A 24,660-nucleotide genomic window follows, 5' to 3' on the forward strand; every position below is an offset into this window, starting at 1 on the left:
ACCTGCCTCACCAGCACCCAGCCTGTGCCTCGAGCCACCGCAGGGCAGAGGAGAGCCGACCTCAGTAGCATCAGGGGCCACTGGTTCTCACGCAATGATGCCATGCAGTTGTTTTGGTCCACACTGAGCAGTACCAAAGCCTGCAGACAGCACAAGCGAAAAGTATCTCCATGTTCTTCATATGTTGATTGACCGGTGTTCCTCTGGGACGGATAAAGCTGTCCTGTAGGTCTGGCCTGGACTCTCACCTCCTCTTGGCAGAGGGGAATGGAGCTATCGGTATCTGTTTAGTTTCCAATGACTTCTGAATTTACCTGTATCCTATGGAGGTGGAGCCCTTCGTGCCCCCCCTGATGTTAACTGTGGTAGGATGAAGCATTAGTTTTGCTCCTCTCTACTTCCCGGCAAAGTTTCTGTGTGTGGGCAGAAGGGAAGCAGGTGCAGGGAGTGCTCATCCTTCCTCATGCCCACGCATTGGGGTGCACGCTGCTCCCTCACCCCTGTTATAGGGAGGTGTATGAGCTGGCATCACACGTAGCTCTCCATTTCTGTCCATGGGTCTTCCTAAGAAGAAGGATCTCTCTCTTAGCACTGACTGTAAAAATCGGGAAATGCTGGTGTTTTATAGCTTGGCAGGCATGGAAGCTGGGGCCTGACCGCTGTGCTGTGAGGGGACAGCGTGTCCTCCCTTTCACTGTTTAAAATAGGTTGATTGGAACACTATAACAGATTAAGGCACTGTGGGTGTTTAAACTTTCAGGATGATTGATCACCTCTCGGAGAGAGGCAGATGGCACTGTGATGAGTTCCAGATCCTCTCAATTGAGCATCTCCAGGGAAAGCTTTATGGACCAGGCTGGGGGCAGGGTGCTCTTAATTTAATTATTTCTTAAAAAACAATGTAGGATTTCAAATTAAATCCTCTTGGCTCATAAACAGAAGTCTAAAAATTGACTTCTTTTAAAATAAACTGCCTGAGCCAGTCTAGGACAAGGGCCAGGCAAAAGGGCCTCGGTTCACAGCCCCCTGAAGGCTTTGGGAAGGCTTGGCACGGGTCGGACTTTGTGCCATACTTTCACCTGGGTGCTGCTGTGTGGCCCCTGAAGGGAGCCCAGGTCTCCTCCCAGCCACGTGGCCTTGGATGGTGACCGCTGCCAGCTGCTGGGCTCTGCCAAAAGCATCCGCATTAGTGCCCCTGTTTGGATCACCCTGCTTACAGGCTCCTGATCCCTGGGGTAGGAACGTGCTTTCAGGCCCACTTAAATATTCCAGCAGCTGTACTGGAGCCGTTAGCCCAGTAACCCTGTAACGGGGCTGATGCTCCATGAGCTGTCATTGATCTTCATCAGTGAAAAGCAATAAGCAACTAATGAGCAGAGCTCAGCACTTTCCCAAACACATCCCAATTCTCTGCTAGCCTCAGTTGCCTGAGGAGGGGGAGAATTGATTAGAAAGGGTCATTTGCCTTCTTGCTTTCTGGCATAGGTTTTAACACTTCCAAGCAAGGATGCAGTCAGCATTCCCTTCGTCTGAGGCAGGTTCCCCCCAAGCATCCCCTGTGGCTCGGAGCAGAAGCCTGTATCTCCATGTCAGGGGCTGCATCTCCACGTTCCTGTTGGTCCCCACCATTTGCCAGCGAGGCTGGGAAATCGCACACTGGCTTCAGTTCAGGAACCATTAACTGTGTGGGTGTTAAAGGAGCCGGTTAGTTTTTCGAAGGCAGTTTCGGGGCTTTATGGTGATGTAAAGTTCCTCCGTAAGCCAGTTGGCAGCAGCGCCTGGGTAAAAGCCCGTGCTGCGTCACTCTTCCTTGAAGTGCACTCCCAGCCTGCCCAGGCCCCGGCTCTGTGACTGTTTGGGCCGTCTGGCTTGACTTCTGCAATTAGTTAAAGGTTATTGTAGGTTTAAAATGTTGCCTGCTTTGGCAGTATCTGCAGTCCCTTAAGGCAAAGATGCCTGTTTATTGTTATAACACCGCCTAAGCACAACAGACAAAAAGTCCCTGTAGAAAAGAGTATTTCAGTGAAGTGGATTTTTTTAAAAAAAAAAGTCTTGGCTGGCCTCTGAAACTCAGATGCCATTGGAAACTAATACTAAGTTTATGGTTTTTTTCCTCCATAAATCAATCTCAGAGCTTTTGTTATTCTGCTCTCATCCTGTGGTATCTCCCCAGCGCTGATAAAGAGCACTTAGATGCCCAAGGGGTGAGCAGAACTGCCGGGGCTGCTGGCGGGTTTCCCAGGAGCTGAGCAAGCCCGTGCTTGGGCGCCAGGCATTGCAGGAGGCCGGCGGTGCTGCCGGCCGGGACGAGGGTCAGCCCGTGCCACCGGGACGATGGTCAGCCCACGCTCCCACAGCCACCCAGCACGTGGTGGTGCTTTACTGGTGCTGAGGGCTCCACTGCCGCCAGCACGTTGGTTCAGTCGCAGTGCTTCTGCCACCCGAGCAGGCTTGCAAACCAGCTTTGCCAGCACCGCGTCGAGCTGGGAGACATGCTGGCAAGTGTGACAAACTGACTTTCCGCTAGCTGCCAGTCGGTCTGCACTGGCATCTATCAGCTGTGTTTTGCGCTTTACCCAAGCATCACTGCTGTCAAGATGGTCTGCTTGGGCTGTCGCTGGAAAACGGAGGGAAAAAAACCTATTAATCTCACTCTCCTGCTAGTCCTGGTTCTCTTTAGCACAGCTGCAGGTGGCCGGGGCGGCACATGCGTGGCGCTGGGGGGTAGCATGGCTTTTCTCCCACAAGGCCAGGAGCTACGCTTGTGGCTTCTTGGCACTTGCAGGAAACGGAGGAGACAGCATCGCTCCCTGTGTGCTGGGGGCTGGCCTGTCACCCAGCCTGCTCGGGGCACCCAGGGGTGCCTGCTTCTGCTGGGGGTCTGCTGGGAGCCACCACTGCATCCCAGACCTGTGGGAACAGCTGCTCTGGGGCTTGGTCCTTTCAAGGCTAAACACCCAGCCACCTGAGAGGCCATCTCCAAGGGGAGGAAATCCCATTGTGGGGTGGGCTTGCTTATGAATTAAAAGAAGCAAGTGCCTTGAAATCCATTTTGGGTTTCTCTTCAGAGGAACTGGAAGATCCAGTGTGAAAATCCCTGTATCGCTCAGTGTGAAGCAAGGGATGGCTGGGAAGCGAGGGCCTGTCTGTTTGGCTGTTTCAAGTGTTTGGATGTCTCTGTTTTTTTATCTGTAAGAGCAACACCACACATATATATATAAAATAGATGGGTTGTTTGGCCTTTTTCCCTCCAGCACCCACCTTTGAAGCTTTCCCTGCACTCTACTTGGGCCGTGCAGAGGAGGAGCCAGCCCAGCGTTACTGTGTGGCTTCATTTCACACACATTGACGTGAAGATGCTAAATGACAGGACAATTCAGCCCACCCCCCACTCACAGATGGGTGGGTGCAGGTGGCAATCCTGCTGCTCTGAGGGAGCAATCACGCTTTGCTGGGCCCCCAAGCATTTGCTCATTTCTGATTACTGTAAGCCAGGTCATCCTGGATCTTTGTAATCATACGGACTAGTTACTGAGGCCTTTTTAATTCTCCAGCTCACTGTAGAAGACATTGATGCATCATTCTGATCCTTTCCTACTATTAACCAGCAGGGTAATCACAAGAGAAATGGAAATATCCCTGTATGGATAATGCCTGACTGTACAGCCTGTGTGCTGCCTGCCCACGGTACCTATTGAAGATTTTCCAGTGATCTGGCACATGATGAACTGGAATGATTTCTGATTTCACTCCTGACCCCCTTCATCATGCATGAATAATTTAGCAAGAATAATGGGCTGGATCATCATGTCTGCTATGATGCACCAGCTAATGAAGTGGCTTATCATCTCTGCAGCTAATAGCACGTCCTGGTGCGAGCAGCGGCTTGAATGTCTTGGCTTTTACTGAGAGCGCTGAAACTTCTGAGTGGATTTATTTCACTTTTCTCCTTGCATTTGATGTGAACTTTATGCTAATGCATTTCAACTCTCTTGATGTTCCTGTCAATATTCCAACTTTCACATCTTTGCCAGTGAGGAGCAAATCAGTTAGGTTCCTCAGACTTCACAGGAGTGATGTTTTCAAAGCAACTGCTTGTAAACTCATTATTCAAGGAAGACTATTAGCAGAATATTCATGATTTAGGTTTATCTTCTCGAAGGAAAACATTCAAGCTTAAATACCTCTGTGTGCTTTATCTGCCATACTTTCCCTTTTGGGTCTCTGTAACTACTATATGAGATTCTAATATTATATAAACCTAAACTTCTTGAAGAAAGAGAGATAGGCGAATTATCTGCTTAAATTCTGAATTGTAGTGGGTTTTTTTTCCTGCTTTTTAAACAGCAACTGTGGCTATGATCTTTTCTGAGGATGAGGTTTTAATAGCAGTGTATACTATACCAATGTTTTCCTAAAAGCATGAACTGGAATTTACACTTAAATTATCATTTGATTAAAAGTGGGATTATGTGAACTCACAGTAATGATCTTTCAGCGAGGGTAATTTCTCTCTCATCTCTCTGAGGGAAAGTTGGGAGGAACCATCCTAGAATAAGCAAGGTCACAGTGTTATTGTAAACCTCCCATGGTTTCCAGAAGAACTTGAGACAATATTTATTGGAAATATAGTGCTGATACATGCCTATAAAGCTAGAGTGCATCCATTACCCTTACTTATGGTGAGCTGCAAAAATCCCTTTAGACCTCTTTTTGGTAAAGGTGAGTCTGAATATTGTGACTTATTTTTTTTAAGACTTTTTATGGGGGTTTAAAGATTTTTAAACCCTTCCACCAGCACTGCTGGGCAGCAGAGGGCAGGTTCCCCTGCAGCCTCCTGCTCAGCAAAGCCCACCACTCCGCTGCTTTCTCTGTGCAGTTTCAGGAAGAATCTGTATCTGTTGCCCCTCTGGGTGTGCAGTTTGCCAGCACTGTGCTGCAGCCCCCAGCCCTGGACGTGATGTTGTGGAGCCTGTCGAGCCACTTGAACCAGAAATAGCTGCTCTGCCTTCTTTGGCCTCTCTGGCTTTAGAGAAAAGTTGCTTTTCTCCAGGTCTAGCTGCCATCTTCAGAGCCTCCTCCCTGCCTGAGAAGACCCTGTAGGTAAACGCGCCTCTGGTATTTCCCCTCTCATTAATATATGGATGCCTTGCGTGCCCCAGGCTATCAAAGCAGAGCTTCACTACTTTGTGCTGGGGAATTATGGAATCTTTTGCCATTGTGCACGCTGTGCCTGAGATTCCATCGGGTATCTCTGTCCCACATGCTGTTAATTGACCATGGGACCAGTTGGCATTTTGCAGGCAGCTGGGGGGTGACTACCCTTGCAGCTTGTCGTTCACAGCTCACTGGCTTGTGCTAGGGATGTAGCTTGTTGCCAACATAGAAACTTCTCTGGAAAGAGTTTGGCAGGTTATGTCCTTTGAGAATTATGGCTGTGCCGTGGGCTTTGTAATAAATTAACTTTGATACAAATATTATTTTATTAAGTTTGATGGGAGAACTAAACAAAATGTTTTTGGGGTAGTTATGTCAGCGTTAAGCTGCTTTCCCATGTTAATACCCCATAAATAAAAACCTGACAACATATTCTTTGTTCAGAACCATACACAGACTGTTGCACAATATCCTTGCTTACTGCAGATGGGCTTTATTTTCTATGACTTGCGACTCACCATGGCTGGAGCATGAGCAGCCAGGAGCTGGGTCTGAGCAGAAAACAGCCCCACGGGAGGGGGCGAGCCCAGTGGCTGCAGTGGGGCTGGGACAGAAGCAGGGTGGCCATGGTGGCCAGGGAGGGGTGTGCTGGCTCTGCTGGTGGTCGCCGTTGTGGGTACATGGTGGGAGCCATGCCCTGAGGGACGGGGAGCAGCTCCCTGCGAAGGTGCTCCTGCACACGCCCAGCAGCTGATGGTGTGCGGTGGGAATGGCTGGCCCTGCGGTGCTTCCTATGTCAGTCACAGCTGTCGGTGTAGGCTGGGGGTCGGTGAGAACTCAGGAGGGAGGGGACACCTCTGTGCCCTTGCCAGCTGACCACCAGCCCTTTGCTGTATTGCAGTACCGGTCTGCTGGTGTGCCTCGGGTCCCCGGGGCTTGCTGGCCAGAGCTACATCCATCTCCTTGCTGCAGCGGGTGCTCATGCGGGCTGGTTGTGCCATGCCACCCCCCCCGCTCTGCCCTGTGGCACACACCCTGGCACCACAGCCCCCTTCCAGCTCTGCTGAGCTGACGGCTGCTGGCTCATGGGGCTGATCCTGTAACGCTGAAGCTCAAAAGGAACAATTTGACTGCCAGCATTTAGATGCAGGAGAGACCCCTAGTCTTCGCAAGTTCTGAGCAGCAGCAGCCAACGATGGCTGCAGAGTGGGGCCCTGGGAAACAGCTAGCTGACGGGGACGTGCTGCTGGCATGAACCTCCTTGCCCTGGCGCTTTAGGGCCAGTGATTTCCAGATTTATGCTGGGGTATCCCCAGAGTTAAACCACGTGCGTGGAGCTGCTCTTGCAGGCAGGCAGCAGGTTTTGCTCACAGTAAGTCTGTCTGCGTAAAGCTCCTTAAGTCTGTTAGTCAAATTATTTCCATAGTCAGCATAAAAGCACTGAAGCCATGTAAGCACACTCGGGCGTTAGAGGCAACCCTAGGACCTTGCGCAGGCTGTGACCTCAGATGTCACTGGGGTTTTCAGCTCATTTCTTGTGCTTCAAGTAAATGCCAGAGAGTTGAGGGACATGGACAAAGTGCAGGAGGATACCCAAATGAGCTGCCATCACCTGTGCGGTGAAGCCTTACACAGGCAGCGGGACCTTGCTGTGCTTGCAGGGTAGCACGGCTCTGATGAAGGGATGGGTTGCTCCCTTTGCTGGCTGCTGGGCTGCTTGCCTGGAGATTGTTAACGTCCTTCAAGCGAAAGTCGAACAAAGCTGCCCTCCCTGCTCAAAAGATCCCAGTTTGTTGCTGCTGGCAGCATGCTGCTGCTAACGGGAGCTGGTGATGCCAAGCACCGGCAGATCTCATGGCAGTGCAGATGGAAAATCCAACGGGGGGGTGAGCACGTGCTCTGTGCCTCGCTCTCCAGCTCCAAGCTGATGTGATTCAGCTGCCAGTGCCAGGCAGAAGCCAGGGAGAGCCTGTGGCTCGGAGGAGGCTGAGCCGAGTTTCCACGGGAGGGGTCCAGCAGGCTGTCCTCCAGCTCCTGGCACCGCAGAGGCTCCCCAGTTCCCACTAACCTTCCCGTGGTGTTGCTCATGTGCTACCCCAGCCCCACAGCCTGAAATGCAGTTTGTATGCTCTGCATATTTTGCTTCTTCCCACCATCCTTCAGCTAGTCCTGGAGCAAGCAGTAGCAGAAGGCTCCCAGTGTTTCTCCCGTGGGCAGCGGCCGGGAGCGATGGGATGCGTGCTTCTCCCTCAGATGTCACAGGCAGCGGTGAGACAACCAGCTTCAGGAACTGGCTCTGTCTTTGGGGAGATACGCAGTGATGATGGCTCCGTCCAACCCTGCTCGTCCCAGCTGATATCCCTGTGCTGTGCTGCTTTCCTTCTTATCTCTGCATCCCAGATTTCTCCTCCTAGCTCCCTGTCTCTCCCGGTTTCACACCCCGTCCTGCAGTCGGGAGCCAGCTGCAGCAGTGTGACCGGGCTCCTTTCTGCAGAGGTGTAGGACGTGCTCTGCTTGAAGCGGCTTCTTGCAGAAACACTGAAGGCTGCTGAGACCACCCCTCCAGGATGTCAAAATGCTGCTCAGCATCCCGATAAACCACTGTAATAAGTGAGCCAAAATGAGGAATTTTCCTTTTCCTTCCCATTCCTGGTACAAACATTCCCACTAAAACCTTCATGAAAAGCTCAGCCTCAGGGAAACACCTGGCTTGGGGAAAAAAAAATCTTGATGTGACTGGTTTCAGTTGCTCAGCTTTGCAAGCACCTCAAAAGGAAAGGTTTGGAGGCAGAAAGTGCTAGGCAGTTGGTGGCTGCAGCTACCCACAGCACCTGGGAGTGATGGGGAAGCAGCTGCCGGCTGCACTGTGCTGCTTGCATGGCAGCAACGGCCGAGGCCAACAGCAGAGCTCCCCCCTGACCTCCTCAGGAATTAGACTGAAGTCAAATGCTATTAAGTTTCCCTTTCTAATTTTTGCTTTTCAGGGGGCACACACAAATAAGCGTTTAGCATACAGTGTGCAGAGCTTTTAGTGCCTTTTGAAAGATTTCTTTAATACCAAGCCTGACTGGAAGTAGGTCAAGTGAAAAATGAGGAAATTACACTTGTAAAAATGCATTAGGAGCTGAGGTGTGCATATATCTAGCTGTCATTTAGCAGAGGTCCTAACAAATTAGAAATTAAAGTTTTAGATAGAAAAGTTTTCCTGGCTACAGTAGGTGAAGCAGCCTCTGCTGCTGGGCTCTTTGCCTGCCCTGGTGTTGCTCTTCCACCTCACTTGGAGACCTGTGGGAGCAGTGTGTGGGGCAGCTCATGACATGGCTTTCTGTGCCAGATGTCCCTCTTTTTTGCTTTTAAGGTTGGATGATTCTATAAAAACTTGTTTCTTGGTGCACTCCTTATAAAAAGGACTAATGATGCTACCACTAGCAAAGCCCTGTTGAGGGATGAGTGCTGGCACTCTTCTGAAAATCAAAACCTGCAGCTTATGTTGAATGGAATTTAGGCATCACCAGCGTTTTGAAGGTGGAATCCTTCCAAATGTTTCCAACCTCGGTCACTAAAAAGCCAAACTCTAACTTGTGACTCTTGCTCTTTTTCTTAATGGTAGGGCGAGTGGGAAGGGGCTCATGGAAATACAGTTTCAGCAATGTAAATGTAACTCTTGTTTTATTTTCTTTTTAAAGAAAAAAACCCAAAACACATGAAAACCCACCCTGTTAAAACTATAGTCTGAGCATGCTCATCCAGAAACACCAGCAAATCTGTTTCTCAAAGGACGTTCTTTAGTCTCTAACAAACACATTAAATACCAAGTCTCCAAGAAAAAGCAAAGCAGTTTAATGTAAATATGTTGGGTGAACTGTGATAACAAATACTTTGAAATAAGCATTTTTTTGAAATAAGTATTGTTTTCTTGTCCTCAGGCTTATAGTTCCTGGGCCAAGCACCCTCAAACTGCAGAAAACCAAGAGTTTTTTTCCTCTCCCTCTCCTCTCACCTAATTTGAACGTTGTTCTCTTTCCCTCAGTGTGGTGGTTCTCCTGCTGTCTGCCAGGCATGCCTCCTCCTCCAAACATGTGATGTATTTAAAAACAAATGTCTGTTGTGCCCTGGCACCTATGCTCATCCAGCTCTCAGATTCATTTGAAGGGTAAGAAGCACCTGATTTTCTTTAAAAGGTAGCAGGACTAGCAGTCAAGAAAATAGCTTTAAAATGCACCTCCCTTCAAACACCGTTCTGGGTGCTTGTTTTACCAACCGTACACATCCTCAGATAGCCAGGTAGGGGATTTCCTTCAGCCTGGGCTGCTGAAATCAGGTAGATGAGCAAGTTTAATAAGCGCTCATTTGTACTGCAGATATACAGTAAGCACTGTTGCTGGGGTGTCCCAAGTGTGGCCAAGGGCCGTTGGAAAGGAAGACTTTTAATTGCTATCCAAGTTCATCCGATACCTTTTTCACCAGCAGTAATGGTATGTAAGCCTGGAAAGCTTCTGTTTAGTTCTTCATTGCTGCTAGAGCTTCCGTATGCTTGCAGGGTGAGAAATTTCACCCCGGTACCACAGGAGGCAATGTGAAAAACCCACACTGCTGTGTTAAGTCCTCTTGTAAAGCAGAACCATGATTTAAAATGTTAAGAGGCTTCTTCCTTGTCTGTCTTCATCTCCTCCTCCCTTTCCCCAGCTGTTTGTTCTGCAGTGAGTTTGTCACCCTCCTTCTCGCCGCATCGATTTCTAACGCAGGGCTGCAGGGTGATGCACCGCTGCAGTCGTCTTTCTGATCAAGGGGGAAGTGTTTAGCTGAGTTTTGCTCACAACAGCCTAAAAGAGAAGCATACACGAATACTGCAAAGTTGTTTACAAGCGCAGCTGGGCTCCTGGATGTAGCATCCCTATGACCCTGAAGAGCAGGAGCTGCTTGCTTTGCCGGAGCGATGGTTTGTGTGCTCTTTGGAGTCCCGAGTGCTAAATGTATGATAGTCAGCACCCGAGTGAGGAAACCCAATTACAGCTGCAGAGATTAATGTCCTGCCAGCTCATGGGATTGCTGTGCTTTGTAACCGTGACCCACATGAGGCAATGAGGCCTTGTAATGAAGCTCAGTTGCTTACCAACACCCTGCTGTCACCTGTTCTCTGACGCAAGCTGCATTTTTCAGCAGAAGCTTCTACTTTCACTGTCTTGGGACCTTGGTCTGAACTTCCAAAATACCTTCTTGTGCCTGAACCTAGGGTTTGTATTTGTTTATTTCATAGCTTTAGGGACCCCCCCTGGTTTTGTGAGGGTGAGGGAGTACCCTGCACAGTTGTGTTGTACTGGCTGTCGAGCCTATATCTTTGATTTTCCACAAAACCATTGAAAACAAAATGACAGTAATTCTATTCCAGGTTAAATGCTGTCTTAAATGCAGGGAGGGAATTACAGGTGTAGACAGCTAGCAGTTTGATTGTATTTTAAGTGCATTTTCTCCCACTTTTAAATCTTTTATTAAATACCATGTAGGTATTTCTATATCTCTTCTTGTTTTCATGCCAAAACATGTATTTTGAGGCATTACTGTATGCACTACTGAGACAAAGAAGAGACAGGTAAGACTGTGTTATGATGCAGAAACACTTCTGCATCCTTAACACCACCAGCAGAAGCCAAGGCCTCACGGAGGGTCCAGTTCTGAGCGAACTCGGCACATTCCTGCTGGGGCTGGAAGGGAGGCACGTTGCAATGGGGTTAAGACAGGGCTGTGTACCAAGTCACACACGTGTTGCCAGTGGGTGTTCATCCTTGCTTTAACTGGGGTTTTCAACCTTGTTAATGGAAAGTGCACTGAGTATTATGAGCGTGTAGGAAGAAATAAACCCCTGCCCAGGAGCTTTGCTGGGGCCTGAGCTGCAGGAGGTGGCTTTGGCCAATTTATGGAGAGAGGTAAATGAATGGGAATATTCTCCGACTTGCAAAGGCTTTGCCACAGGAATCCCTCACAGGTCTGCAGCTCTTTGGCAGCATACAGAGAGTCTTCAATCCGTAGACATATATGTGGCAGATGGCCGTGCTTGTGCATTCAAGGCATCTTTCAAAATCACTGCAATGATTAAGACTTTAGCTGATGGTTTCCATATTCCTGTGTCCTGGTGGGTCCTGCCTGTATAATGGAACAGGATTGTCCTGGGGAAGATCGAGATAATGGCGAATGAAAAAGCAGTTTTGGTGGAATACAGCAGAACACCTGTCTGGAAAGATAAGCAGTTCTGCAGCAATCAACAGGGTCAGGCTTGTGTACCAGTGACATGTCAAGTGCAGGGCTACGGTCTTCTGGTTTCATTTTGTTTTAAGCTTTTAAAATTGCGACTTTCCATCTCCTCAGCAGCTGTAGACTAGCACAGCTCCACTGATTACCATGGACCTCTGCTGATCTGAAGCGATTGCATGTCGTTTTGCTGAGGAAGACAAGGGCAAGTGCCGCAGGGGCACCAGGAGCATGGTGATGGTCAGCGAGACCCCAGCCCTGGGCTGCAGCCCTGTCCCCCTGCCTCGCTGCCTGGCTCTGCCCCGTGCAGCTGGGGCTGGCCTGATAGTTTGCTGGGAAAGTTATTTGTTTCCCTCTGAACAGGGATCAAGGCATGGTGGTGCGGTGCTGATGGCACTCTGGATGAGGACTGGTCTCTGTTTGCCTGTTTCTTTTTAACAGTCGACACTCAGAGCCTGTTCACAGTTTCAAAGGAGCAGAGACAGGCATGAAACCCATGGGAGCAGCTTTCTTTTGTGTGTGCCAGTTGCTTATTATTATTATACGTTTTGTCACTTGAATTATGCATAATCAGAAATCAGAGCCAAGCAAAATCAGGATATATTACCACAAACAAAATAAATGGAATATTTGTCTTTGTGTTCTTTTAGTTAACCGTTTTGCATGAGGTATTTCAACAGAGCAATTTATTCTCTTCGGTTACTCAGTATAACTCTATTGGCAAAGGCTGGGGTAATGATGGTTAATGATGGGTAAATTACTGTCCAAGCTGGTGAATCCCACATGTTTTTGTTACCTATTAAAATTTATCTGTTGAATATTCCTCCACAGGGGACAACTGGCCCTTCAGATTCAGAATCAACCATCTTGTGTCTATTATCAGCAGAGGCTGCGCTCTACTTAAAATCTAACATTCCAAATGTCACTTCCAGATGATCCAAAGAGAAGCGCTTGCAGATGCCCGAGTTGAGGAAAACAGCAAGGGAAAGGGCATTACATGCGTCCATCTCATCAGGAAGTTTTGTCACATTGCCAAAATCTGAAAACATTTGAGTTGCCAAGCGCAGTTTCTCTCGCCCTCTAAAGCAGTTCAGTATGCCATGCAGGAAAGCAGTCTGAACAGCAGTGTCCTTGAAGGAGCTAGTACGGCTCACTTATTTTTAATTGAAAATAACGAACCAGATGTTCAGCATATACTGGGAAACTCGAAACACATGCCTACTGCTGCAGGGCCAGACCTTCACTGATGGAGTGGGACCACGTGTGGCCTGGGGCACTTTTCTCCCCTGGAGCTGTTGGGTGTCTCCCTCCCCTCCCTGCCTGTTGTCCTCGGCCCACGGTAGGGCTGGGTGTTTGTGCTCCCAGCCTTTCCCTACTGTCCCTACACCATCCCGCACAGCGTCACCGCCACCGCTGACCCTAAGCGCAGCACCAGGGTGACTCAGCTCTTCTGAGGGCAGCTCCTCCTGCCCCCCTCCTCTCCGTGCCTGACCTCACATACACTCAGATGCGCTTGGCTGTTGCATTTTATGCTTATTTGGAGTCAGAAAAAGCCTAAGTGGAAAAATAGCCGCTGTAACAAGTTACCTGACTTGTCCCTTTCTGTGTGGCTTGGCTGCCGCCCCAGCTCTCGGAGTAGTGCTCAGCAGTCCCCGAGCCTCCCAGGCTCTGGCATCTGGTCGGCTTTCAACGGGAGCAAAAGCCAGCCATTTACAGAGAGGAACGGGTGTTTGTGGGAGATGTTTGCATGTGGTAATGTGCTCAATGGCTCTCAGTCTAAGTATTGAAAAATGCAAAACACCCTGGAAAAACTGCTGGCCTTTGGTACTTAACTCTTTGGTGATCGTGTAACAAGCAGCTAATAACTGTAGTAATTTGGTCAGAAGTACAACTGGCACACCACAAAAACAAAATTCATTTGTTTCCTCTTTTACTGCTTACTTAAGAGAGAAGTTAAATCTGACTTCCCAGCTTGTTCAGAAAACCTTTGTAGACTTCTTTCCTGGTCTGCATAAGAGATATTGCTATTTACTACACTTTTTTTTTTACTCTATTTCAGGACATCCTAGAACTTCTTGATTTACCATGAGTCATTAGGAAGTTACCAATTTTTAGGTCCTAGCAAAGATTAGTCAAGAGACTGTTTCACAGCACGCCGCATTAGCTTGCTCCATCACGTGCTGTACCTGAGAACCACTTGTGGTGAGATTTATGTCAGGTGACGGTATCTCCTGTTCGCAACCCAAAAGTGGTCCACAGATTTGTGTCACCAAGGAAGGGTGAGAGAAGAGCTGAGAAATGGCCATAACATCTCTATGGCTGAGGTCTGGTGGCAAGCCAGGCCGTGGCTGGGGGGAGGGGGCTGGCGGCAGCCTTCCCACCACCTGCATCGCCAGGCAGTGGCAGCGGGGGAACCTGGAGCATGGAGGTTAGGTTAGAACCAAAACATCTGTGAGAATGTCAAGGCCCAACTAGCAATATCAATTTTGGTAAATGATTTTTATGCACAAACACATGTATAATAACGTATATTGTGAAAACATGTTATACATTCCAGCGTACATACAGGGCGTGTGTACCACTAACACCTTAGCCCTAGTCTTCTGTGTGAAAATGCACAAGCTCCTCTGTGAATTTCAGTTGATCTTTAGTCCTTCTTCTAGCAATCAAGTATATTGTTTAAATTTTTTTGGACAATACACAGATCACTGACGGGCACTTCATTAAGATAGCTAAATCCATCCTTGCAGGCTTCATCTCTAATTTTATAATGTGGTTTTCTTTGTCAGATGACTATGTTTTTTCCTAACTCTTTCAACAAAAGTATCCAGCATGATTCAGGTTTATTCTTTTATCAATCGTATGTGTTGTGCATTCAAAATAACCAACTCTGTCATCTGGAGAGCTGTACAGTGCTCCTGAAGCAGCAGGTGAGATGCTTTAATCTGAGATACCCATTACAAAGCTGGTGCAATCAGTCCGTCTGACTCCTTAAGACTTACACTGGGGGTTTTTCCCCCCGCTCCGTGACTAGGAGTGACTTATTGACTGCAGCATCCCTGAATTGCTCTGGAGAAGCAGCCTGCTTACCTGTGATACTTGCCCCACTTCTGTCCCTGTTGCAGGGCGAGTGATGGGCCTGCCCTGCTTCCCCTGAGGCTGGCTGGGAGGGCAGGGAAGGTGCGGGGCTGCTGCTCCCTCCCCTCGGGATTGCCCTGTGCCAGCCTCACCACTGAAGAGCTGTTGGAAGCAACTTGTTGAAGAGGTGCTGCACTTTTGGTCAGTCTCTTGGTGCTCAGAGAGCCAAAGCTTTTTGCTGCTGTTTTCTTAACCATGTTTTACTTTCCTCCCTGTGCCCTCTTTCCTTTTGCGAGCTCGAAAGCAGAAACATTCAGAAGCAGCTGGGGCTGCTGGGTGAGAAGAAAACCATATCAGCAGTTGATTTGAATGGGAGTAACAGAGCTGTAGATGGGAGGTCAAGGCTATGGTACATCATGTCTAACCAGCCTGTTTACCTTCTATAGTTCTTTCAAAATGTTTCTTCACTTTTTTTTTTTTTTAAGTGGAAAATCTGGGGGTGGTTCTTTCCCTTCTGCTTGTAACCTCTGGATTTAGTTAAACCCACAAAAATGCTGAGAGAAATTGCTTAATCTCACTGAAGTCTGTCATCATCTTTCAGCTCGATATAAATTTTTGTTTGATTTTTGAGGAAACTGTCATTTCAAGTGTTTCAGGCCATGACAGAAGATGGTATCTGTATGTGTTACGGAAAGGTTTTTAGTAAGTACAACTAACATATTGCAAAACCAATGTTCTGCACGTTCTGTTTTTAGAGGTAGGTCGAGGAAATGTCCTAGAGAGTCAGGCTGAGCAGGCTCTGTGTGCTACACTCGAGCTAGCACAGCTAGCCACACGTGTTTCACCACACGTAACTACTAACAATACATATCTGTGAGGGTTTTGCTTTCTGCTGTTTTATGCTTTTATATGTCAAAGACCTTGCTCTTAGCACAAACCTGAGCTTCCAGGCTTTATGGCATTGCTGTAGCCTGCTCCAAAGCAGATACTTACGATGTTCTCCCTTGTTACTGCTTCTAAAATCACCTTTTTTTTGAAAAATACATGTTGTGTTCTGGGTGATTACAGGTTGGATAATTATGTGTCTACACACTTGGCAGAATAAAATAGATTTATTGATGTATATAGCCCCTGGCTTCCCAGGGGAGTTATCGGTAGGAACCCTTTTTTTGGCCAGAATGTCTATGACTCAGCATCCATCACTGATCTCTGAAATTCATCACTACATCTGTCAAACGTTCAAGTTTTTTTCCATCTTACAAGTTTCCTAAACTGTTGTTGTATAAACAGCCTTTTAATTACATCTTTCTTATAAGTCTGTCAATTTACTAGAAGGACACTCTGTACTATCTGAATGAGCTATCACTCCTTCCCTTTGCCTTCCATCCTTCTAAAAAATCTGCTCGTAACTGTGGCAGGTATTTGTGTTCAAGTCATTACCTGATCTAGAAAAATGAGATCTTCTTGTACAAAGCACTTATGTCCTGTATTTCAGACTTATGGCTGACACTGAACTGAACTTGCTGTTGAACTCTCTGTCTAGCAGCCTGAAAACATCTGGTCTCTTGTGACTGAATTGAATAAGCAGCAAAACGCAGTAATTCTTTTTTTATTATTTTTTCTTGACAAGTTTTAGCACAAATTCTAAGAAACTTCTGTACCTTTCATATTCTCAATGGGGTCATGAACCTTCCTTGGCTATAAATGTGCACCTGCTCTTCCACCTTGCAGAGCAGAACAGCAATAAGCTGTATTTAATCACTACCTGTGAGCATGCCCCCCATGAAAATGGCCTTGCGGGGGACTCTCAGCTGGCTGCAGCCCCCAGTTGAAGTGGAAAGCATCTCCCCTCCATCGTAGGGCTGTGGGGTTAGGCAATAGGGGCATGGGGGAAGTGAGAAGCAAGTAGTAGACTTTGGGTTGGAAGAGCATAGGAACTAGAGCACCATCAGCTTGCTTGAAAAGGTGTGTGATCAAAGGCTGGCATCCCCCCCGTGTTGTCTGTGTCTCAGGGCTGCTGGGCAGTAGGTAAAGATTGGGCTTTTCTGCCTGGTGCTACAAGTATGAAATGACTCCTCATTGTGTCCCTGTACTACTTCTTGGCTGATTTTCTGTTGGCTGCGAGTGTTGTGGGGATTCACTGGGGGCTTTGCAGCACTGAGGTGTTCCAAAACAACTGCAGAAGGTGTTCCCTACAGCTCAGAGGAGCTGTGTAACAGCATACAGCTGGAATATTTTGCCTTAGTAGGAATCATACACCTGGGTCAGAACAGATAAACCAGACTTGATCCCGTGGGCAAGCAGAAGGCTCCCAGCATCACCCCCGCTACGCCCCACTTAGAGGTTTGAATAGCAATGAAGTGCTGTTGTACAAATGCCCTTTTGCAGGACAAATAAATGAAGTTTCTGTATAAAGGAGTAACATAAAGCTAAAGCCCTACTGATTCCTCTTGAAAATTCCATAGGAAGACCAACTGCGGCCAGCTCTTAAAACTAACTTCATTTACAGCATCTTATAAAATTATGTGATAGATGAGGAACATGTGTCCCTTTTTCCTGTTTTATTCTGCCCTACTTTAGCTCCTTTCTTTCACAAAGCCTGTCTTAGCTTGATGTAAGGGCTCCTTCTCAAATCTGCATTGTTTCCACCCTAGTTAAGTGTGGAGAAAATATTGCTCAACACAGCCTAAAAAAATGAGCGTAAGAAAAGACTCATCTGGATAATTTTTGATTAATTGGTTTTTTTCTTTCCCTCTCTTTCTTTTTTTTTTTTAATTTTATTAACTGAACTAAAGTGGTCCCAACTTGTATAAGCTCTTCTGAAAAAATGCAGCCAGCACGAAATGTGATAGCTGGGAAACACCCACTGCAAGGCTGATGGTGCTGATGGTAAAAGCCTGGCAGAAGCCAACACCAACGTGCTATTGGTATTTGTAGAGGGAGTGCTTCTCACCCCGCTCAGCAGTCAGAATTAGCTCCTGTGCTCCTTCCTGGTGATGTCTGCCTCATGCCAGCTGTAAAGGCAGGATGCTGGGTGGCAGAAGCTAAGGCAAAATGTACTTTTGGGGGCTTTGGTGTCTGAGGCTGAGAAAAAAACACCATGACACAACGAATCCACTGAGTCATCTGCCCGGGGAACAGTGTGCTCTGTCACTGGCTTCTGGAAATTTTTATAGCTGTTAATTTCCCAGGACAATCCCCCGTAGCAGTTCATTTGCCCCAAAAGGAATCATTTGCTGTAAATTCAGGCAGAAGATGAACAGCTTGTATTTCGAATCAGCAGGACCAGAGTGATGACTCGGAGGAGCAGCCCGAGGCCCCTGGGGCTGGGTGCAAGGGCAGCGCAGTGGGGACCGAGACCATCCCACTGTCTGGGGACAGATGCTGCAGCTCGGTGAGGCCATTAGTCCTCGTGGCATCTTCCCGGCTTCCCAGCAGGCTGCATTTAGCTGGTGTGGAGAAATGAGCAACTGGGCACCGTGCACCCCTTCTGACAACCAGATAAGGAACCAAAACTTGAAGCTGCTGCCATCAGGTTTTGGTGGGCTCCAGCTGCACTGCTGAGGGCGAGTGTCCACCTTCAGGGCCTCAGCAGCTGGCTCCAAACTGGGCTCATCCAAAGCTCTGCTCCCGCTAAGAGAGCATGGATCAGCTTCAAGGCTTTGTGCACCAAGGAGGTCTTTAGCAGGAAGGAAATGAAGGGGGAAACAAAACTCAGGCTTTCAGAGCAGCTGAAAAATCCCCATGATCCAAGCGCCAGCATTAGTTGTGCCGCCGCAGTGAATAGGAGGAAGGAGGGATCATTTCCTCGGGCCTCCTTTTGTGCCTGTTAAATCATTAATGCCGCTCTAGGTCTCTATGACTCCTTTAAGCTTGAGCACCTGGAAAGCTCTGGGTTGCATGTAGGCCAAAGAAAACATGTTTTTGCTATTAAAAGCTCTCTTATTTTGTCTCGTCAGCCTATGCATTTCTTGCAGACCATGCTAACGTGCGCAAAAGTGAATTTCTCTTTTCTCTCTTCTCCTTAGATGCAGCTATTTCATTGGAGAACACCCGACCTCACTGGAGAGAAATGTCCCATTCAGGGTACGGAAGGTAAAAAAATCTCATTTAGTTTATTGCAGCTCGTGTCACGTCCTGGAACAACGACACCCCTGAGACAGCACTGATGTACAGCTCTGGGTGGCTGCAGATTTCCCCACCAGACCTGGCCCCCCCAGTGGGGCCATCAGGACCTGATGCTGGGAATCCCCAGCAAAATTTCTGAGCTGACAGTAAGAAGACAGATGCCACTGTGGGGAGAGAACTGCTCTGTTACGAGATGACAGGAAGGAAACCTCAGGTTACTGCCAATAATACAAGGACAGTACTTTTTCATGATGAACTGAAGTACAGGTGGGGCCAAGAACAAGTCCATCCTTTTTTTACCCCCAGTGTTACTTCAAAGAGCACTTGTAAAAGATACGTTCTTCCCCAGAGTTTGTTTTTCCATAATTTAGAGGAATTTGTAACAGGGAAAGATGACCCTGATCCAACTGGTTAATTGAAGGATGTTCTCTCTGTAAACCTGTTCTAGTAAGATGCCAAGAAGGTGACTTACAAGCAGGTGAAGGCTGTTGGGTGCTGTGCTGCTGTCGGTGCACTCCTTTGCGTAGTTCCACACTTGTCCTTCACTGAGATGCCGGTAACAGAGCCAGGGTTCTGCTGGCAGAGCCTGTGCCCCAGCTAACCCCCTAGCATTTTATGCAAGGTGAATCTTTATCTTTGCCTTTGGGGATTGATTGGGTTTTTTTATTTCTATGGTTTAAGAGTTAATACTCTGTTTCTGTTTAATATTGGTGAATTAGCAGTACAGTAAGGAAATAACTTGGTAAATTAGCTCTTTCAAACTGATGTGATCCAGAATTACATACACAGTGTAAGGACTTGATTTCCAAATGCTCTGGAATGCATGTCAGCCCCGTTTTTCCTTATCCTTTCTGTGTGTGACTAGCCTTTGCCATCCAAATCCGAAAGCTGTAGCTGGAGACTAGCCGGAGCAGTGGCGTGGGGCAGGCGGAGGCGGCTGAGCCAGCCCAGCAGCCAGGCTGCGGAAGGAGAGGAAGGACCTGCAGGGCACGCCATGATCAGTGCTGGAAGGGAAGGGAAGGAACCTGAAGCTTCTCCATGATGAGCATGGTCTTGGGTAGCCTGTGCACAGGAGTGATGCCGCATTTTCCCAGTGACCTTGGGAGCTGGATGTAGTGGTAAGGGCGGCAAGAGTTTGGAACAATAACTGCTAATGCACTACAAAGGGGGGTGGGCTATGTAAACAAACTGCTATGATTAGATTTTACTTGGTTCAAAGAAAATATTCCCATTCCTTTTAAGTTTCTGGTAACATCTGGGCCATCTGCAGGCTCCGTGGCAGGTGATGTTTGCCAGCATCCTCCCCTCGCCTGTATCCTCTTGCCTGTGTTTATGGCAGAAGAGAAAGATGTTAAGGAGAGAACCAGCCTTTAAAAAACCTATATCTCCAGGTCTTTTATTCCCATACCCCCGACAGGAATATTTTCTAGGCTTTTCAGGTGTACAGCTGTGGTAAATAGCCCTCGCTACCCCAGCTGTTGATTTAGCAAGCTAAATCTGCTCATTTCCCTTAGCCCCTGGAAAGCTCACGCCGAGGGCTCTCGGTGCAGTGCTGGGACTGGGAAGAAGCTATCCGTCTTTTGATTATTGTTTTCTCCTGCGGTGTTTCAGCTGGGAACAGTCTTGTCCTGCTCTCCTAAACAGGGAGGACTTGTGGTTTTCCTGCATGCTTGATGAAAAGCAAAATCTGCCTGGCATCTCTGGGGGAGCTGGGGGGCAGCCGCAGTGGTCAGAGGAGGGAAACCCAGATTTCCCCACTTAGCCAAAACCAGAGCTAATTGTAGGAAAAGGCAAGGTCCGGGGGGTGGGCGGGGGGAAGCGTGCCATGCTGCTGCACCCCAGCCAGCCCTGACGTGCTGGGGTGGGCAAGGCTTTTGGAGCACTTGTGGCTCCCTGGTGCCCAGCTGGGAGAGGCTCAGGGAACACGGATCCGACAGCCTTCCCGTGCCACTTCCCTGGGACTGCAGGCAGAGCCTCTGTCTTGGGAACGGCTGTAGCACGGAGTTACTGCAGGGCTTAGGAGTGCTTGCCACGGCTCGCGCTCCCGGCTGCACCTGCTGCTGTCAAAGAGGAATAAAGAGAGATGGTTCCTGCCCCCAAAACAGCGAACCTTTATAGTTTTGGGGGATTTTATCTGATTAATGGAGCTGTTCCTGCATTTATTCCTACAGGGTCAGACCATTTGTTTTCATGGGGTGTGCTAATATATTTTTTATTTTTTCTTAGCCATTGCTTTTTTAAAAAAAATATCTTAGAGGTTTGTTAGGGAAAGTGTTGTAGAGGTACTTCCATGTGACATATTTATACATACCATCAGTGATGTGAATTCAGCCCTGCACTAAAGTAATAACCGATAGGTTGTAATGTTTATAAACATTGCTTTGAGATTTAAATTTAGAAGACAAGCATAGGAAATAGAACTTATCACAACACACTGTAACCAAATAGGGTCTCAATAAAGAGAAACAAAGAAAACAAATTCTATACCTGGGCATTTACATTCTCCCAGATGTTGGGTACCATCTGCCAGGACTTTTTAGCTCTAAAGTAAGCTGCATTTATAACACCTATAAACCCGGTGATTTCTTCCCATCTTTCTCCCCTGCCCACACTTTTGGAAGAGAAGGATGTACAGTATAGTAACTTGGGGTGACAGTTTTCTGTTGGTGTATATGGAGAACAGCACAAGCATATTCAGGGGGACTTGGCTCCGTGAGTAGGACCAAAAGGACCAAAAGGTTCTCTTTAGCAGTGGGTGGGAGAGCCGTGGCTCCAGCTTCCCATCGCAGGTGCTATGAAGGTGCAGCTGCAGCCAGGGAGGAAGGTGTGTCTCCATCGGGATTCCCACCTCTGAGCTACCCCGACCATCAGTGCTCCTGGGAAGGACTTTCATAGCTGAGGAGGTTTTATCTTCCAGCGCCTGCATATTTAGGATGCTCCCAGTTTATTCTGGCAACAAGGCTGCTAACTTTTATTATTGTTTTGAAAAGATCCACACAGGTGTTATGTGTATTTATGTACAGTTCACATGTACTACTTAACAGATGCTCAACATCTCAATTCCGGCCTTATTGCTGTGTGCTTGTTGTATCAACAGGATATTTAGACTCCCTAGAACTCAAGTTTTTACTGGGAAAAAAGTCAGGTTTTACTGAAATATTGAAAAGTCTTATCTAGTTTTGTTTTCATTCTGAATCCCAAGGATTCCGCACAAAGATGAGATTTATTAGAGGCTTGAATGCTCAGTTGTGTGCATTATTTCCATTGGATTGGGAGCAGATTGAAAACTGGAGAACTGGACATTCACATGGTCCAAGAAATGAAAGGTACAACTAGCACTGGGTTATTTTTTTTGCTCTCTGAGTTATACTGACAGCAGCCATAACATTAAGGCTGAAAAGTTTATTTACTATATAAAGGCCATATTTTCCCTTCTTATCCCAGCTTTTCTTGGCTTTCATTGCTTGGCAGTATCCCCTTAACCACTAACACCCAGAGGCGTGGTATGAAACTGGGATGAAAAATGAACATGCAGAAGAATATTGGAGATTTAAGTGGGTATGGCTCTAAGAAAACCAGTGGAAAATATGTTTACTCCAAGCATCTGTAGCACCTAATTGAAGCAGTGATATTTTCTGTAAGAACATAGGGAATGCTTTTGTGCTTTCTCTTTGGCTTTGAATTTCACTTTGAATCAATGTGACATAATCCATGGAATTATTTTCTCACAGCTGCAATGGAAACTTTCTGCCAATAGACAAGGATGTGTTAATTGGGATGAAAAAGCTTACATTCAGTCCAGCTTTGTTGCTTTCTGGAGTCTTTGTTAGGAACTGTTGCTTACTTCTAATTTATTGAAATCTAGTATACAGTAAATGCTATTATTTTGAAACTATTAATGTTGCTATAAATCTGAATGGCTAGAAAAGGGTGGCAGATCATGATCAAAAGGGAGCTGATCTACAGCTGTGTGTGAAATCTTTGCTGATACTAAATGTGACAGAGAATGAAACACGTATTTATGCGCCCATAAAGGATGATGCAGTCCTCCTGGGCCTGCAGCATTAGCATCGCTAAATGAATTTCTGTGAATCTAATTTAGAAGAACATAAAAGAACCCGTATCACCTTCAGGGCATCTGCGAGTGCTGCTGATTTGTTGTTTATTCATATTACTTTTCCCAGGCACCTCTCATTTGGAGGTTGAGTTCCCCTCGGGTGGACTTGGTGGCACCCGTGGGGGCACGCAGCCCTGCCAGGATGGGGGCCCAGCTGCTGGCTGCCGGCAGCGGTCCCAGCTGAGGGAAGGCTCCCGGTGCAGGGGTCTTCCCCTGGAAGAGGCGGTGGGGTACAGGGCAGCCCTTCATGGGAAGGCTGCCAGAGCGCTATGCACTGCTCCCTGGGCACTCCTCGCTAACGCCATGCATGTACCGGGGTTTTAATTACATACAGCTAAGCCGTGGTCAGCAGTTTTAGCTCATTATGGTCCATTATTGGTCTCAGGGTTCTGCAGTGCCGTTCCAAAATAAATAAATAAAAGGCACTGTGTGTGTTTGATGGGAAGACACGGGCAGAGAATGGCCTTTTCTTTCCTGCATCTCCATGCCCCCCTTTTTTGAGGCAGTGGGGTCCTGCAGCAGCCATCTGTTCTAAAAGCTACAGATTTAAGCATCCAAATCTTTTCGACTACATTAATCTGTATTTATACAGGTTACTTACCTTCCCAGGGACACAAAATGTGCAGGCAATAAGTCTGCCCACAGTGCCCTTGCATCCCCAGGGAGCCACAGCAGTCCCAGACAGGCAGGGGACCCCCCAGCCCTTCCCCTCCCTGCAGCTGCATGGCCAGCTGGGCTCATCCCACCGCTCAGGCATCCCCCAGCATTTCAACTCACCATCCTTTCACTCCTTCCTCCAACCCCCTGAGGAAATGCCACTCCTGCCAGAGCTGCCCGGGGCCCCCGCTGACAGTCTGGTACTTCGGTTGGACCATGGCCGCTGTCACCAGGTCAGACCAAGCCTGGAGAGCTGCCTGCTGCACCACCGGTGACTGCCCCAGCGACCTGCCAAAGAAGAGAAGATGGGCTCCCACACCTCTCTGGTCAGTCTGACCTCCTCTCCCTTGCCTTTTGTTGTATGTGCTTAATCTGGAGCTGTTTCAAAAATGTATTCCCTCCCCCCCCCCCCCCCCCCCCCAAATGCAGATTTACATTTTCCAGAGGCCTTTGAAGACATAAATCAAACAAGATAAATTTTAAAGCTCTTCTAATCAGCATCACAGTCCTGGTTTGTGCCATATGGAGGAACAGAGGAACAGACTGGAGCTGAGAGTGTGAGGTGGGGTGGGTGACGCACCAAACAGCCTCACCAGCAAGTGACAGCAGCAGAGATAAGCCCAAACAGGGAGATTTGATGGGCACTGTAATGTACATGGTCATGGCCATCACAACAGAGCATGACAGTGCCATCAGGGCAGCTGGAAAAAACTGTTTTTCCTATTTAACCAACTGTATCATTTTACAGTCATGTTTTGGAGATTAACAACAAACAGCAGAGGCTACTAATGCAAGTGCTTCAAAGAGGGAGACTTCATCCTGCAAAAGGCTTATCGAAAACCCTGACTGAAAACAGCAGGACAGTGTTCAGGCTGCATGAGCAGGGCCAGCAATGGGCTTTGAGTAGAGGTAGTTTCATGAACGTACCTGTGGGGAAAACGGTCGGAGCTGAAACGGCCCCAGCTGCCTGCTGGAACTGCTGCTGCAGGCAGTGCTGTGCCAGGTGGTGCCTGGCTTTCACGAGCCTTTGCAGAATGACAGAAATGTAATACCCACCTCATTACGGGGACCAGTTTCCAAATCTTTCTCAGTGAAGTTGCAAGAAAAGCTAATGTTCCTTCCTGGACAAAGCTTTGCAACTCTTCTTTTGGCCAACTATCAGCCTGAGTGGTGGATGTTGCCTTGGGTATGGGATACCATGCCCACGAGGAGGTGGCTTCACGGCAGGCTTACAGCATTTCATGTGCTTTAGGGATTTGCTTAGTCTGGCAGAGCGG

General features: G+C 47.8%; 1 long non-coding RNA gene across 1 annotated transcript in view; it reads left to right on the top strand.

The window, feature by feature from the left end:
- Nucleotides 1-24,660, top strand: part of LOC130158432 (uncharacterized) — a 33,814-nt gene that overhangs the window by 1,372 nt on the left and 7,782 nt on the right. Inside the window, exons 2-3 of the long non-coding RNA XR_008825289.1 lie at nucleotides 18,510-18,576; nucleotides 19,475-19,727. This is a non-coding gene — a long non-coding RNA (uncharacterized LOC130158432). The remainder of the gene's footprint in view (nucleotides 1-18,509; nucleotides 18,577-19,474; nucleotides 19,728-24,660) is intronic.

The sequence above is a fragment of the Falco biarmicus genome, chromosome 13 (genome assembly GCF_023638135.1).
Source record: "Falco biarmicus isolate bFalBia1 chromosome 13, bFalBia1.pri, whole genome shotgun sequence".
In the NCBI taxonomy this organism is placed as follows: Eukaryota; Metazoa; Chordata; class Aves; order Falconiformes; family Falconidae; genus Falco; species Falco biarmicus.